Genomic DNA, 13680 nt, shown 5'->3' on the forward strand with positions numbered 1-13680 from the left:
CCAGCCCAGGCTCTGGCTCACAGAATACAGAGAACTTAGAGGCAAGACGGGTGGACAGGCAACCCAGAGACTGCAGGATTTATATAATAAAAACAAATAAACATAAAACACAAGAATGAATGATTAGGAGGCTAACACAGCCTCCCAAGAAGAAGACTGGATCCTTTGCCCCGTTTCCAGACTGAGCCACTTCTCAGACCTGGCACCCATTACTAGAAGGTAATGCCAGGTTCCAATGAGGAGGGACCCTCCAAGGTGACAGCAAGTGCAGTGATTCCCTCCAGCCTTCCCCAAAGAGTCACGTGGCTATTGACTCAGATGAGCGTACACAGGAAAGCTGAAACTCCCCAGATATTCATATGGGACCTAGTGTGTGAGTTGACAGCAACCCTGGGGATCAGAATCATCATCATGCCCCCCTGCTATTAAAGGGGTACCTGGAGGTGGGGGCCAGGTAATAAACAGACACCTGTCCCGGGTCCTGCTAAAGAAGGTGTTATTGGTCCACAGATCCACACAGCAGTCATTTCAAATTCCCCAAGTTTGTAACAGGAATAGAAAGTCTTTGTAGTTAGTGAATCACTTGTGGGCTGAGGGCTACCACAGTAGGGAAATTTAAGTACAGTCTTCTCAAACTGCCTTCCCTTTCTCTAACAGAATGTTAAAACAGTATTTTATCCTGGATAAAATGACAGACATGAGTACCAACCTTAAAAGTCAAAAGGCCCTTCCACACAGTCACGCTGAGCTAGTGCCCAGGCCTGGAATCGGGCTGCAGCCTCAGGAGCGCCTGCCACCTCCCGCCGCTTCCAGACCATGGACCCCCCCACACCCCAGCAAAGTGAGCGAGTTCCGGCCTTCGTGAAAATGTATAAGCAGGATCGGAGTCTTCTATACACTGAGCAAATGCTCTTCCTGAGGAAGTGAGTGGAGAGTATGGGGGGTAAAATACCACCTATTCATAAAACTAAATCAGAAGAAGATATCAAGGAAGAAAAAGCAGATCTTAAGAAGATGGAGTAAAACAGAAAGACAGATGAACCATCAAGTGAGGAAAGTGATCTAGAAATTGACAATGAAGGTGTGATTGAACCAGACACTGATGCACATCAAGAAATGGGAGATGAAAACGTAGAGATAACCGAGGAGATGATGGATCAGGCAAATGATAAAAAAGGGGCTGCCATTGATGCCCTAAATGATGGAGACCTACAGAGAGCCATTGACTTGTTCACAGATGCCATCAAGCTGAATCCTCGCTTGGCCATTCTGCATGCCAAGAGAGCCAGTGTCTTCATCAAATTACAGAAGCCAAATGCTGCCATCCGGGACTGTGACAGAGCTATTGAAATAAACCCTGATTCAGCTCAGCCCTACAGGTGGCGAGGGAAAGCACACAGACTTCTGGGCCATTGGGAAGAAGCAGCCCACAATCTTGCCCTTGCATGTCAATTGGATTATGATGAAGATGGTAGTGCAGCGCTGAAAGAAGTTCAACCAAGGGCTCAGAAAATTGCACAACATCGGAGAAAGTATGAGCGGAAACGTGAAGAGCGAGAGATCAAAGAAAGAATGGAAGGATTAAGAAGGCTCAGAGGTGGAGACGAAAAAAAATGGCGGCGTGAGGTGAGCCTCTGTAACGCTCCCCTGGAATTTACAACGAATCGGACAACAATAACTCCACAAAGGACTCCTTGCACAGCAGACAGGCAAGACGAAGAGGCCGACTACTGAATGCACCTCCAGGTGGGTGAATCGCGCGAGCGGGGGAGGAGGGAGAGGAGAAGTGCGGAGACGGAGCCGCGCAGGCACAGGACACAGACCTAGCTCAGTGCTCGGAGCCCGCTGCGCCCGGATCTTCCGCAACTGCGGGAGAGGGAAGGACTCGGACTGCTAGGGCTCCGCTTACGGCCCACAGGGCTGAGGGGGCAGCATATAAAACCGCTGAACCCAACGCTCCCGGCAGACCTCGGAGCGAAGACTGAGGGAAGAGGGCTGAAATCGGTGGTTTAAGCCCTCACTGCCGAGCGGAGAACGGAAGCCTTAGGCACGGAGACTAGACGCCCCCTCCCTACCCTCCCAGTGCTCGCCCCGCCCCCACCTGCCCGGTGCTAGAAGCCATAAAGTAGCAGTGTCGGATCAAAGGACAGAATATTTGCTGCTCTGAGAACTGTGGACCGCAGACACAGATTCGCAGCTCAACTAGTTCCGGCAAAGGGGAGGGAGCTGTGGAAGCAGGACTGGCTGTGGTGGTGGTCGCCGCCATTGCTCTGGGCCACCTCTCACAACTCACCCCGCCTCTGGCCCCACCTATCTGGGCGGATCCCTGCAGGAGTAAACAGAACTGCTGAAACAAACGGGCTCTGAATCTGGTGCAGAAAGAGCTTTGGAACTCCAAAAGCTCTTCGCATACCTATCAACCTGTTGCAGAAGACACTCCTGTAGATGTCTAGGAAGAGAAATAGTAAATCAGTGATTGCCATGAATAACCAAGGCAACAAGATAGCTCAGAAAGAAAGTGAAAAGTCACCAGAAAAGGAACTTAGAGATATGGACCTTTGTGATTTAAATGACAGAGAATTCAAGATCGCAATTCTGAAAAAACTGAACGAGATGCAAGAAAACACAGAAAGGCAGTTTAATGAACTCAGAAACACAATCAAAGAACACCATGAGCATTTTACAAAAGAGATTGAAATCTTGAAAAAGAACCAAATAGAATTTCTGGAGATTAAGAACTCAATAGAAGAAATTAACAATAAAATATCCAGCTTAGGTAGTAGAGTTGACCAGATGGAGGAAAGAATCAGTGACATCGAAGATAGGAACCTGGAATTTACACAGAGGGAAGAAGAAAGAGACTTGAGACTTAAAAGAAATGAAAGAACTCTACAAGAACTTTCTGACTCCATCAGAAAGAGCAATATAAGAATAATGGGTATACCAGAAGGAGAAGAAAGAGGGAAGGGAACAGAGAATATATTCAAACAAATTGTCGATGAGAACTTCCCAAACTTGTGGACAGAACTGGATCCTCGAATCCAAGAAGCAAATAGAACACCTAATTACCTCAATCCCAACAGGCCTTCACCAAGGCACATTGTATTGAAGCTGTCTAAAATCAATGATAAAGAAAGAATCCTCAAGGCAGCCAGGGAAAAGAAGACGGTAACTTACAAAGGAAAGCCCATTAGATTATCATCAGATTTTTCAGCAGAAACTCTACAAGCTAGGAGGGAATGGAAACAAATATTCAAACTATTGAAAGAGAGAAATCATGAGCCAAGAATAATATATCCAGCAAAGATCTCCTTTAGATATGAAGGAGGAATAAAGACCTTTCCAGACATCCAGAAGCTGAGGGAATTTTCTAATACACGACCTGCACTACAAGAAATACTAAAGGAGGCTATTAGACCACCATCAACAGGGACAACTTGTGGCAACCGAAACATAAAATGGGGGAGTGTAAAGGCCTGAACTGGAATATGGGAATAGAGAAAGTAAGCGTACTGAAGAAACTGGAATACTCTAAATATCAAACTTTCTTTTACATAAACTCAAGGGTAACCACTCAAAAAACATCCAAATCTGAAATATATACTGTAATAAAAGAAGAAACAGAGGGAAACATCATAGAATACTACCACACAGAAATAACAGACAACAACAAAAAGGCAAAGAAACAATGGAGACACAGCCTTACCAGAAAACTAAAGACAGAATGACAGGAAATCCTCACATATCAATAATCACCCTGAATGTAAATGGACTGAACTCACCAATAAAGAGACACAGAGTAGCAGATTGGATCAAAAAACTAAACCCAACCATATGCTGCCTACAAGAGACACATCTCAGCTACAAGGACAAGCATAGACTCAAAGTGAAAGGGTGGAAATTGACACTTCAAGCAAATGGTACCCAGAAAAAATCAGGTGTAGCCATAATGATTTCCGATGAAACAGACTTCAGGGTGAAAAAGATAACAAGAGACAAAGATGAACACTTCATAATGGTAAAGGGGACTATACAACAAGAAGACATAACAGTCATCAATATTTATGCCCCCAATCAGGGAGCACCGAAATATACCAAGCAACTACTAACAGAACTAAAGGGAGAAATTGACCAAAACACAATTATACTAGGGGACTTAAATACATCATTGACAGCTATGGATAGATCATCCAAACAGAAGATAAATAACGAAATCGCAGCCCTAAATGACAAATTAGATGAATTGGACATAATTGACATATATAGAGCACTTCATCCTAAAACATCAGACTATACATTCTTTTCTAGTGTACATGGAACATTCTCAAGGATAGACCATATATTGGGACACAAAATCAGCCTCAGCAAATTTAAGAAGACTGAAATCATACCAAGCATATTCTCTGATCACAAAGCTTTGAAATTGGATATCAACTGCAAAAAGAAAGCAGGAAAAAACACAAATACATGGAGATTAAACAACATACTTTTAAAGAACGACTGGGTCAAAGAAGAAATTAGAGGAGAGCTCAAAAGATACATAGAAACAAATGACAATGAAAATACATCCTACCAAAATTTTTGGGATGCAGCGAAAGCAGTTTTAAGAGGGAAATTTATATCATTACAGGCCTATCTCAAGAAACAAGAAAAATCCCAAATAAATAACCTCATGTTACACCTTAAAAAACTAGAAAAAGAAGAACAAGCGAAACCCAAGGTCAGCAGAAGAAAGGAAATAACAAAAATCAGAGCAGAACTAAATGAAATAGAGAACAAAAAGACAATAGAAAAAATTAATGTGACAAAAAGCTGGTTCTTTGAAAAGATTAACAAAATCGACAAACCCTTGGCTAGACTCACTAAGATAAAAAGAGAGAAGACACTAATTAACAAAATCAGAAATGAAAAAGGGGAAGTTATCACGGACACCACAGAAATACAAAGGATCATTCAAGAATACTATGAAGGACTATATGCCACCAAATTTAATAACCTAGAAGAAATGGACAAGTTCTTAGAAACATATAGCCTTCCAAGGCTGAATCATGAAGAACTGGAAAATCTTAACAGGCCGATCACCAGTAACGAAATTGAATCAGTCATCAAAAACCTTCCCAAAAGCAAAAGTCCTGGACCAGATGGCTTCACCAGTGAATTCTACCAAACCTTCAAAGAGGATCTAATACCAATCCTGCTCAAACTCTTCCAAAAAATTGAAGAAGAGTCAGTACTCCCTAACTCATTTTATGAGGCCAACATTACCCTGATGTAGGGGGCGGGTGCCTATAAGGCACCATCACATAACTGAGAAGCATGAGATAGAAAAAGTTACTTTAGATAACACCCACATCCTGTAGGGTGTGTCCGGATGGCTTAAGACTGCTAGCCTGCAAAAGTTACTTTAGATAACACCCACATCCTGTAGGGTGTGTCCGGATGGCTTAAGACTGCTAGCTTGTAGCAACCCTTCTTATGTTAATGCCCCTCCACCCAGCAAAAAATGTATATAACCCCTGATTGAGCTGCAATAAAGTGAGACTTGATCAGAACTCCTGTCTTGTCTCCGGTCTTTGTGTCTCCCATTTTCCTCCCTTCTAGGTGCTTCGGGGTCCCTCGTGTAGTGTCCCGCGGGTCGGGACAACTGGCGCCCAACGTGGGGCCTGAAGTCTCCTAGAAGATGAGATGCCTGAGTTCGTCCAGTCTAAAGAGCTGCAGCATATTTCTTCTTTGATCACCATAAGACTACCCAACTTGTGGGAGATCTGTACAGGTAAGCGGACGACTCCTTCAAAAAATGGGACATATATTTGTGTTCTAGACTTATGTATAGTCTACAGGCTTCCCCTCAGACACTTAGACTAGGGTTCCCCTTTCCCCTAACCTGTTGTCCCAGTCTCCCTTTTTATCTGCTCTCAGCTCACTTTGGGTTTTAGTCGTTCACCAACGAGACAGTTTTCTAGGTGTTTGGGACCGTTTAAGCGAGATTTTGCCTGCTTACTTTGAGCTCCAATCGTCCACCCAGAGGATTTCCCGACCGGTTGAGTCCCGACTGGCTTTCGCCTGAGGGTCGTTACCAGCCGCGTCGCCTCTCGGGGTCCGTATTGGCGGATTATACCAACCGATTGCTCACGTAAGGGCTTTTTCTCCTCTCATCCCAACACCCCCGTCGCTCTGGCCGGGTGAGTCCCAAAAGACATTCGTCTGCGGGTCGTTACCATCCGAGCCGTCTCGTTTGGGTCCATGTTGGCGGATTGTACCAACCGACTGCCTACGTGAGGAGAGTCTTTATTCCTTCTCATAATGGGACAAGAGGTTAGTGTTCATGACAAGTTTATCTCAGGACTAAAAGAGTCCTCACCTAATTGTCCTGATTTTAATGTAACTTCGAGCCCACCTGAGGACGATCAGTTAAGCCTTGAGGATGAGGCTGATTTAGAGGAAGCTGCCGCTAATCCTGACTGGCAGTCTCTGGCCTCTAATCAATTGCCCCCTCCCTATAATCCCCAAATGCCTTCAGCTCCTATCCAGGATCCTGATCAAACTCTCCTCTCCCACCAAGTCCAACAATTAGAAAAAACCGTTCAACTCAAAAAACAACATCTAACTCTCCTTAAACAACTTCAACAGTTAGATTCACAACTCTCCTCTGCTGCTAAAAAACCCCCTCTTAATCTTTTCCCTGTTATTGAAATCCCCCCAATAAAAACTGAAGGAGGCAGTGCAGATAGTGATGAGGACCCCGACAGAGACAATAAAGAACCCGCCAGACACTATAAACGCCTTGATTTAAAAACCACAAAAGAACTCAAAAAAGCGGTGGACGAATATGGTCCCATGGCCCCCTTTACACTCTCAATTTTACAATCCCTAGATGACCTCTGGTTAACCACCCACGATTGGCACTATTTGGCCCATGCCACCCTATCGGGGGGTGATTATGTTCTCTGGAAATCTGAGTTTTCTGAGGCCTGTAAAGAAACTGCACGCCGCAACGCAGAAGCAGGAGGCGAGTGCACTGATTGGACCTATGATAAGCTCAGGGGCTTTAAGCCCTACGATACAAATGAAGCTCAACTACAATATCCATCTGGCCTTTTTTCTCAAATTCACCTTGCCGCTACTAAGGCATGGAAAAAACTTCTCCCTAAGGGGCCGGCCACAACTCAACTCACTAGTATTAGACAGAAGCCAGATGAACCATATGCTGACTTCATCAGTCGCCTAACCAATGCCACTGAAAGACTCCTTGGTAGCACAGAAACTGATAGTGATTTTTTCAAACAATTAGCTTTTGAAAATGCCAATTCTGCCTGTCAGGCAGCCATCCGCCCTAGAAAAAAGGGTTCACTCTCTGATTACATTCGCCTATGCACTGATATTGGTCCTGGTCACCAAATGGGCCTTGCTATCGGGGCAGCTTTAAAAGATTCATTATTTAATCCGTTTAAAAGCAAAAATAATTGTTTTTCATGTGGCCAGCCCGGACATTTTGCCAATCAATGCCCAACCCCTCGCCAGACACCATTAAGCCAACCCACTCCCATACCCATATTGCCCCCACGAGTATGTCCCAGATGCAAGAGAGGCAAACATTGGGCCAATCAATGTAGATCAAAAATAGATGCCCATGGCAATCCTCTCCTGCCCCAGCAGGGAAACTTCCTGAGGGGCCAGCCCCAGGCCCCTACAGAGAATCCAAACCTTGGGGCGACTCGGTTTGTTCATCCACAACAAAACTTTGTCCTGTCTCAAGTCTCCTCCGAGCAACCCCCGGCAGTGCAGGACTGGACCTCAGTCCCTCCTCCAAATCAATATTAACTCCTGACATGGGACCTCAGATACTACCTACGGGTGTCACCGGACCCCTACCACCAAACACTTTTGGTCTAATAATCGGAAGAGGCAGTTCGAGCCTACAAGGCCTATATATTTACCCTGGTGTTATAGATAATGATTTTACAGGAGAAATACAGATTGTAGCCTCTTCTACTTCCTCTCTCATTTCTATACAACCAGGACAGAGAATAGCTCAACTACTCCTTCTCCCACTCCAGACCACCCATAAATCTGCCAGCAATGAGCCTAGAAACAAAAAGAATTTTGGATCCTCAGATGCTTATTGGATTCAAAATCTCTCCCCCAATAAGCCCATGCTAGATTTAAAACTTGATGGAAAAACCTTTAAAGGCCTTATTGACACTGGTGCTGATGCAACCATTATTAGACAAGAAGACTGGCCACTTTCTTGTCCCCTTTCTGACACACTTACTCACCTACAAGGCATAGGACAGACAACTAACCCCAAACAAAGTGCCAAGTTCCTAACATGGCTAGATAAAGAAAATAACTCTGGCACAGTACAACCTTACGTTGTACCCAACCTCCCAGTAAATCTGTGGGGCCGTGACATATTATCCCAAATGGGAGTAATCATGTTCAGCCCCAATCCCAAGATAACCACCCAGATGTTAAAACAAGGGTTTCTCCCAGGTCAGGGATTAGGAAAACAAGGACAGGGAATTAAAAAACCCCTGTCTACTGCCCAGCGCCCACCTCGTTTAGGCTTAGGACATTTTCACTAGTGGCCTCTGACCAACCTGCACCCCATGCTGACCCTATATCCTGGAAAGACAACTCGCCCATATGGGTGGATCAGTGGCCACTAAGTTCAGAAACCTCTGTTTTGTGGCGAGACCCCATAACAAATCTATGGTCAGGCCCAGATCCTGTCCTCATTTGGGGACGAGGATCAGTCTGCATTTTTGATAATAAAACCCAAGCTGCCAGGTGGCTTCCCGAGAGACTTATAAAACAAATAGATGTTAACCCCCATTCCAGGGACAGCCCTGCTCCCTGAGAAGCCATCTTTTACAACAGGCACAAAAATGACTGCTAATTCATGCAACATAGCTCTCCCTTTTTTTTTAGTCCAACCCCTTGGCTTTAACAATATACTACAGAGGTTATTTTAGGAAGCCTCTCCTTTACAAATTGCTCCTCCTTCATTAATGTATCCTCTCCTATGTGTGCACCCAATGGATCAATATATATCTGTGAAAATAATTATGCCTACACCTATTTACCACAAAACTGGACAGGAGTTTGTGCCCTAGGCTCCCTCCTCCCAGATGTATCCATCATTCCAGGAGATGAGCCAGTCCCTATCCCGACTTTTGAACATATTGCAGGATGCACTAAACGTGCAGTCCATTTTATTCCCTTATTAGCGGGCCTAGCATCACCACCGCACTTGCCACCGGGTCCGCGGGGATAGGACATTCCCTAGGACAATACCATAAATTATCTGGGCAAATCATATCAGATGTCCAGGTACTCTCAGAAACCATCCAAGATCTTCAAGATCAGGTGGATTCCCTAGCAGAAATTGTCCTCCAAAACAGGAGGGGATTAGATTTACTTACTGCAGAAAAAGGGGGCATCTGCCTGGCCCTCAGAGAAAAATGTTGTTTTTATGCTAACAAATCTGGAATTGTTCGTGACAGAGTCAAAAATGACAAGAAGACCTTGAAAAAAGAAGAGACATCCTTTCCAACCCTCTCTGGATTCAATGGACTTTTTCCCTGCTTACTACCCCTGCTTGGCCCCATACTTGGTGCTTTATCCTACTATCACTGGGACCCATCCTCCTCAATAAACTCATGCGCTTTCTCAGACAACAAATAGAGGCCTTGCAGGCCAAGCCCATACAGGTCCGTTATACCCGACTGGAGATGCAAGAGCAAGGAGATCCCTATCTCCAATAACAGGAGTCATAAAACAGGACTCCTCCCCTGTGAGATGAACTGGATAGCCAATGACGGGTAAGAGGACAGCTCTCTAAGTAACATAAAAAATAAAAAATAAAAACCCGTCACTGTACCAGGTTTCACAGAGATGGACTGTCCCAACCTAAGACAGGCACAGTTCCCTAGGGGCTTAGAGCTCTTTTTTCTTTATAAAACAGAAAAGGGGGACCTGTAGGGGGCGGGTGCCTATAAGGCACCATCACATAACTGAGAAGCATGAGATAGAAAAAGTTACTTTAGATAACACCCACATCCTGTAGGGTGTGTCCGGATGGCTTAAGACTGCTAGCCTGCAAAAGTTACTTTAGATAACACCCACATCCTGTAGGGTGTGTCTGGATGGCTTAAGACTGCTAGCTTGTAGCAACCCTTCTTATGTTAATGCCCCTCCACCCAGCAAAAAATGTATATAACCCCTGATTGAGCTGCAATAAAGTGAGACTTGATCAGAACTCCTGTCTTGTCTCCGGTCTTTGTGTCTCCCATTTTCCTCCCTTCTAGGTGCTTCGGGGTCCCTCGTGTAGTGTCCCGCGGGTCGGGACACCCTGATACCAAAACCTGGTAAGGACAACACAAAAAAAGAAAACTACAGACCTATATCTCTGATGAATACAGATGCTAAAATCCTAAACAAAATTCTAGCAAATCGAATACAACAATGCATTAAAAAGATTATTCATCACGACCAAGTGGGGTTCATCCCCGGGGCACAAGGATGGTTCAACATTCGCAAATCCATCAATGTGATACATCACATAAACAAAATAAAGGACAAAAATCATATGATTCTATCAATTGATGCAGAAAAAGCATTTGATAAGATACAACATCCATTTATGATTAAAACACTAAAATTGGTATAGAAGGAAAATACCTCAACATAATAAAGGCCATATACGACAAGCCCTCAGCTAACCTCATAATTAATGGTGAAAAGCTGAAGCCCTTTGCTCTACGTTCAGGAACACGACAAGGTTGTCCCCTATCACCTCTGCTTTTCAACATAGTGTTGGAAGTCCTCGCCAGAGCTATCAGGCAAGAGAAAGAAATAAAAGGCATCCAAATTGGGAATGAAGAAGTTAAATTGTCACTCTTTGCAGATGACATGATGCTATACATAGAAAACCCTAAAGACTCCACCAAAAAGCTATTAGAAACAATCAATGAATATAGTAAAGTTGCTGGCTACAAAATCAACGTACAAAAGTCCATTGCTTTCCTATATACCAACAATGAAATCTCAGAAAAAGAGATAGAAAAAACAATTCCTTTTGCAATTGCAGCAAAAAGAATAAAATACCTAGGAATAAACTTAACCAAGGATGTGAAGGATTTATATGCTGAAAACTATAAGACATTTTTGAAAGAAATTGAAGAAGACACAAAGAAATGGAAAGACATTCCGTGCTCATGGATTGGAAGAATCAACATAGTTAAAATGGCCATATTACCCAAAGCCATATACAGATTTAATGCAATCCCCATTAAAATCCCAATGGCATTTTTTAAATAAATAGAACAAAAAATCATCAGATTTGTTTGGAACCACAAAAGACCCCGAATAGCCAAAGCAATATTAAAAAAAAAAAGAACAATACTGGAGGTATCACACTCCCTGATTTTTCCTTGTACTACAGGGCTACAATAATCAAAACAGCTTGGTATTGGCGGAAAAACAGACACATAGACCAATGGAATAGAATTGAGAACCCAGAAATAAAACCACATAAATATGGACAGATAATTTTTGACAAAGAAGCTAAAAACATACAATGGACGAAAGACAGCCTCTTCAATAAATGGTGCTGGCAGAATTGGATAGCTACGTGCAAAAGAATGAAACTGGACTGCTATCTGTCACCATGTACCAAAATTAATTCAAAATGGATCAAAGACTTAAGCATAAGACCTGACACAATAAACTGCATTGAAGAAAACATAGGTACTAAACTTATGGACCTTGGGTTCAAAGAGCATTTTATGAATTTGACTCCAAAGGCAATGGAAGTAAAAACTAAAATAAACAAATGGGATTATATGAAACTGAAAAGCTTCTGCACAGCAAAAGAAACTATTGACAAAATAATGAGGCAACCAACTGAATGGGAGAAGATTTTCGCAAACAGTTCCTCCGATAAGGGTCTAATATCCAAAATATACAAGGAACTCATGAAACTCAACAACAAAAAAACAAACAACCCAATTGAAAAATGGACAGAGGACCTGAAGAGACATTTCTCCAAAGAGGATATACAAATGGCAAATAGACATATGAAAAAATGCTCAACATCGCTAATCATCAGAGAAATGCAAATGAAAACCACAATGAGATATCACCTCACCCCAGTCAGAATGGCTTTCATCAACAAAACAAATAGTAACAAGTGTTGGAGAGGCTGTGGAGAAAAAGGAACTCTCATACACTGTTGGTGGGAATGCAGACTGGTGCAGCCGCTATGGAAGGCAGTGTGGAGGTTCCTCAAGAAATTACGAATAGAATTACCATATGACCCAGCAATCGCTCTCCTGGGTATCTACCCCAAAAATATAAAAGCATTTCTCTATAGAGACACGTGTACGCCAATGTTCATTGCAGCTTTGTTTACGGTGGCCAAGACATGGAAACAACCAAAATGTCCTTCGATAGATGAATGGATAAAGAAGTTGTGGTACATATACACAATGGAATACTATTCGGCGTTAAGGAAAGATGATATAGGAACATTTGTGACAACATGGATGGATCTCGAGAGAATAATGCTAAGTGAAACAAGTCAGACAGAAAAAGCAGAGAACCCTATGATTTCACTGATATGTGGTATATAAACCAAAAAGAACAAGACAAACAAATGAGAAACAAAAACTCATAGACACAGACAATAATTTAGTGGTTACCAGAGGGTAAGGGGGTGGGGGGTGGGTGATGAGGGTAAAGGGGATCAAATATATGGTGATGGAAGGAGAACTGACTCTGGGTGGTGAACACACAATGGGATTTATAGACGATGTAATACAGAATTGTACACCTGAAATCTATGTAAATTTACTAACAATTGTCACCCCAATAAAATTAATTAAAAAAAAAAAAAAAAAAAAAAAAGAAGGCTCAGAAAGAACGTGAGAGAGCCCAGAGGGAGGAAGAAGCCAGATGACAATCAGGAGCACAGGAAGGCTCTTTTCCAGGTGGCTTTCCTGGGGGAATGCCAGGTAATTTTCCTGGGGGAATGCCTGGAATGGGAGGAAGCATGTCTGGAGTGGCAGGAATGCCCAGGCTCAGTGAAATTCTTAGGGATCCAGAGGTTCTTGCAGCCATGCAGGACCCAGAAGTCATGGTGGCCTTCCAGGATGTGGCCCAGAACCAGGCAAATATGTCAAAATATCAGAGCAACCCAAAGGTTATGAATCTCATCAGTAAATTGTCAGCCAAATTTGCAGGTCAAGCATAATGTCCCTCTAACAAATAAAGCCCTGGCTGAAGGAAGAGCAACAGAGATCACCCAGTGGATGTTGCAATAATACAAACCAGTGTACCTCTGACCTTCTCGTGAAGAAAGCTGGGGTGCTTTGAAGAGGATCCCTACCCCTCTGTCCCAATGCAGCTGTAACATGTTACAGTGCTTTGCCATAGGGTATTTGTTCAGATAATGTTTTCCTACTAGGAATTACAAACTTTAAACACTTTTAAACATTAAAAATATTTAAAAACAAATTAAAATGGTATGTAAAAGCCTATATTTTTCTTTACTAATCAAAAAAAAAGAGTCGAAAGGATGTAGGGGCATAATCCTTATCCTATAGCCATTAAATAACAGTCTGGGCAAAAGACTTTCTGTAAATCTCTAGCTACTAAATATTACAGGCTATGCAGATC

The 13680-nt window shown here is 43.0% G+C and overlaps 1 pseudogene across 1 annotated transcript; it reads left to right on the top strand.

Moving 5' to 3' along the window:
• Positions 1 to 861: 861 nt before the first annotated feature.
• LOC308492313 (hsc70-interacting protein-like) lies at positions 862 to 13255 on the top strand (annotated as a pseudogene). The gene is made up of 2 exons: positions 862 to 1596; positions 12920 to 13255. The product of its transcript is annotated as a hsc70-interacting protein-like (transcript).
• Positions 13256 to 13680: the final 425 nt, after the last annotated feature.

This window comes from Rhinolophus hipposideros (genome assembly GCF_964194185.1).
Source record: "Rhinolophus hipposideros genome assembly, chromosome: 3".
Classification (NCBI taxonomy): domain Eukaryota; kingdom Metazoa; phylum Chordata; class Mammalia; order Chiroptera; family Rhinolophidae; genus Rhinolophus; species Rhinolophus hipposideros.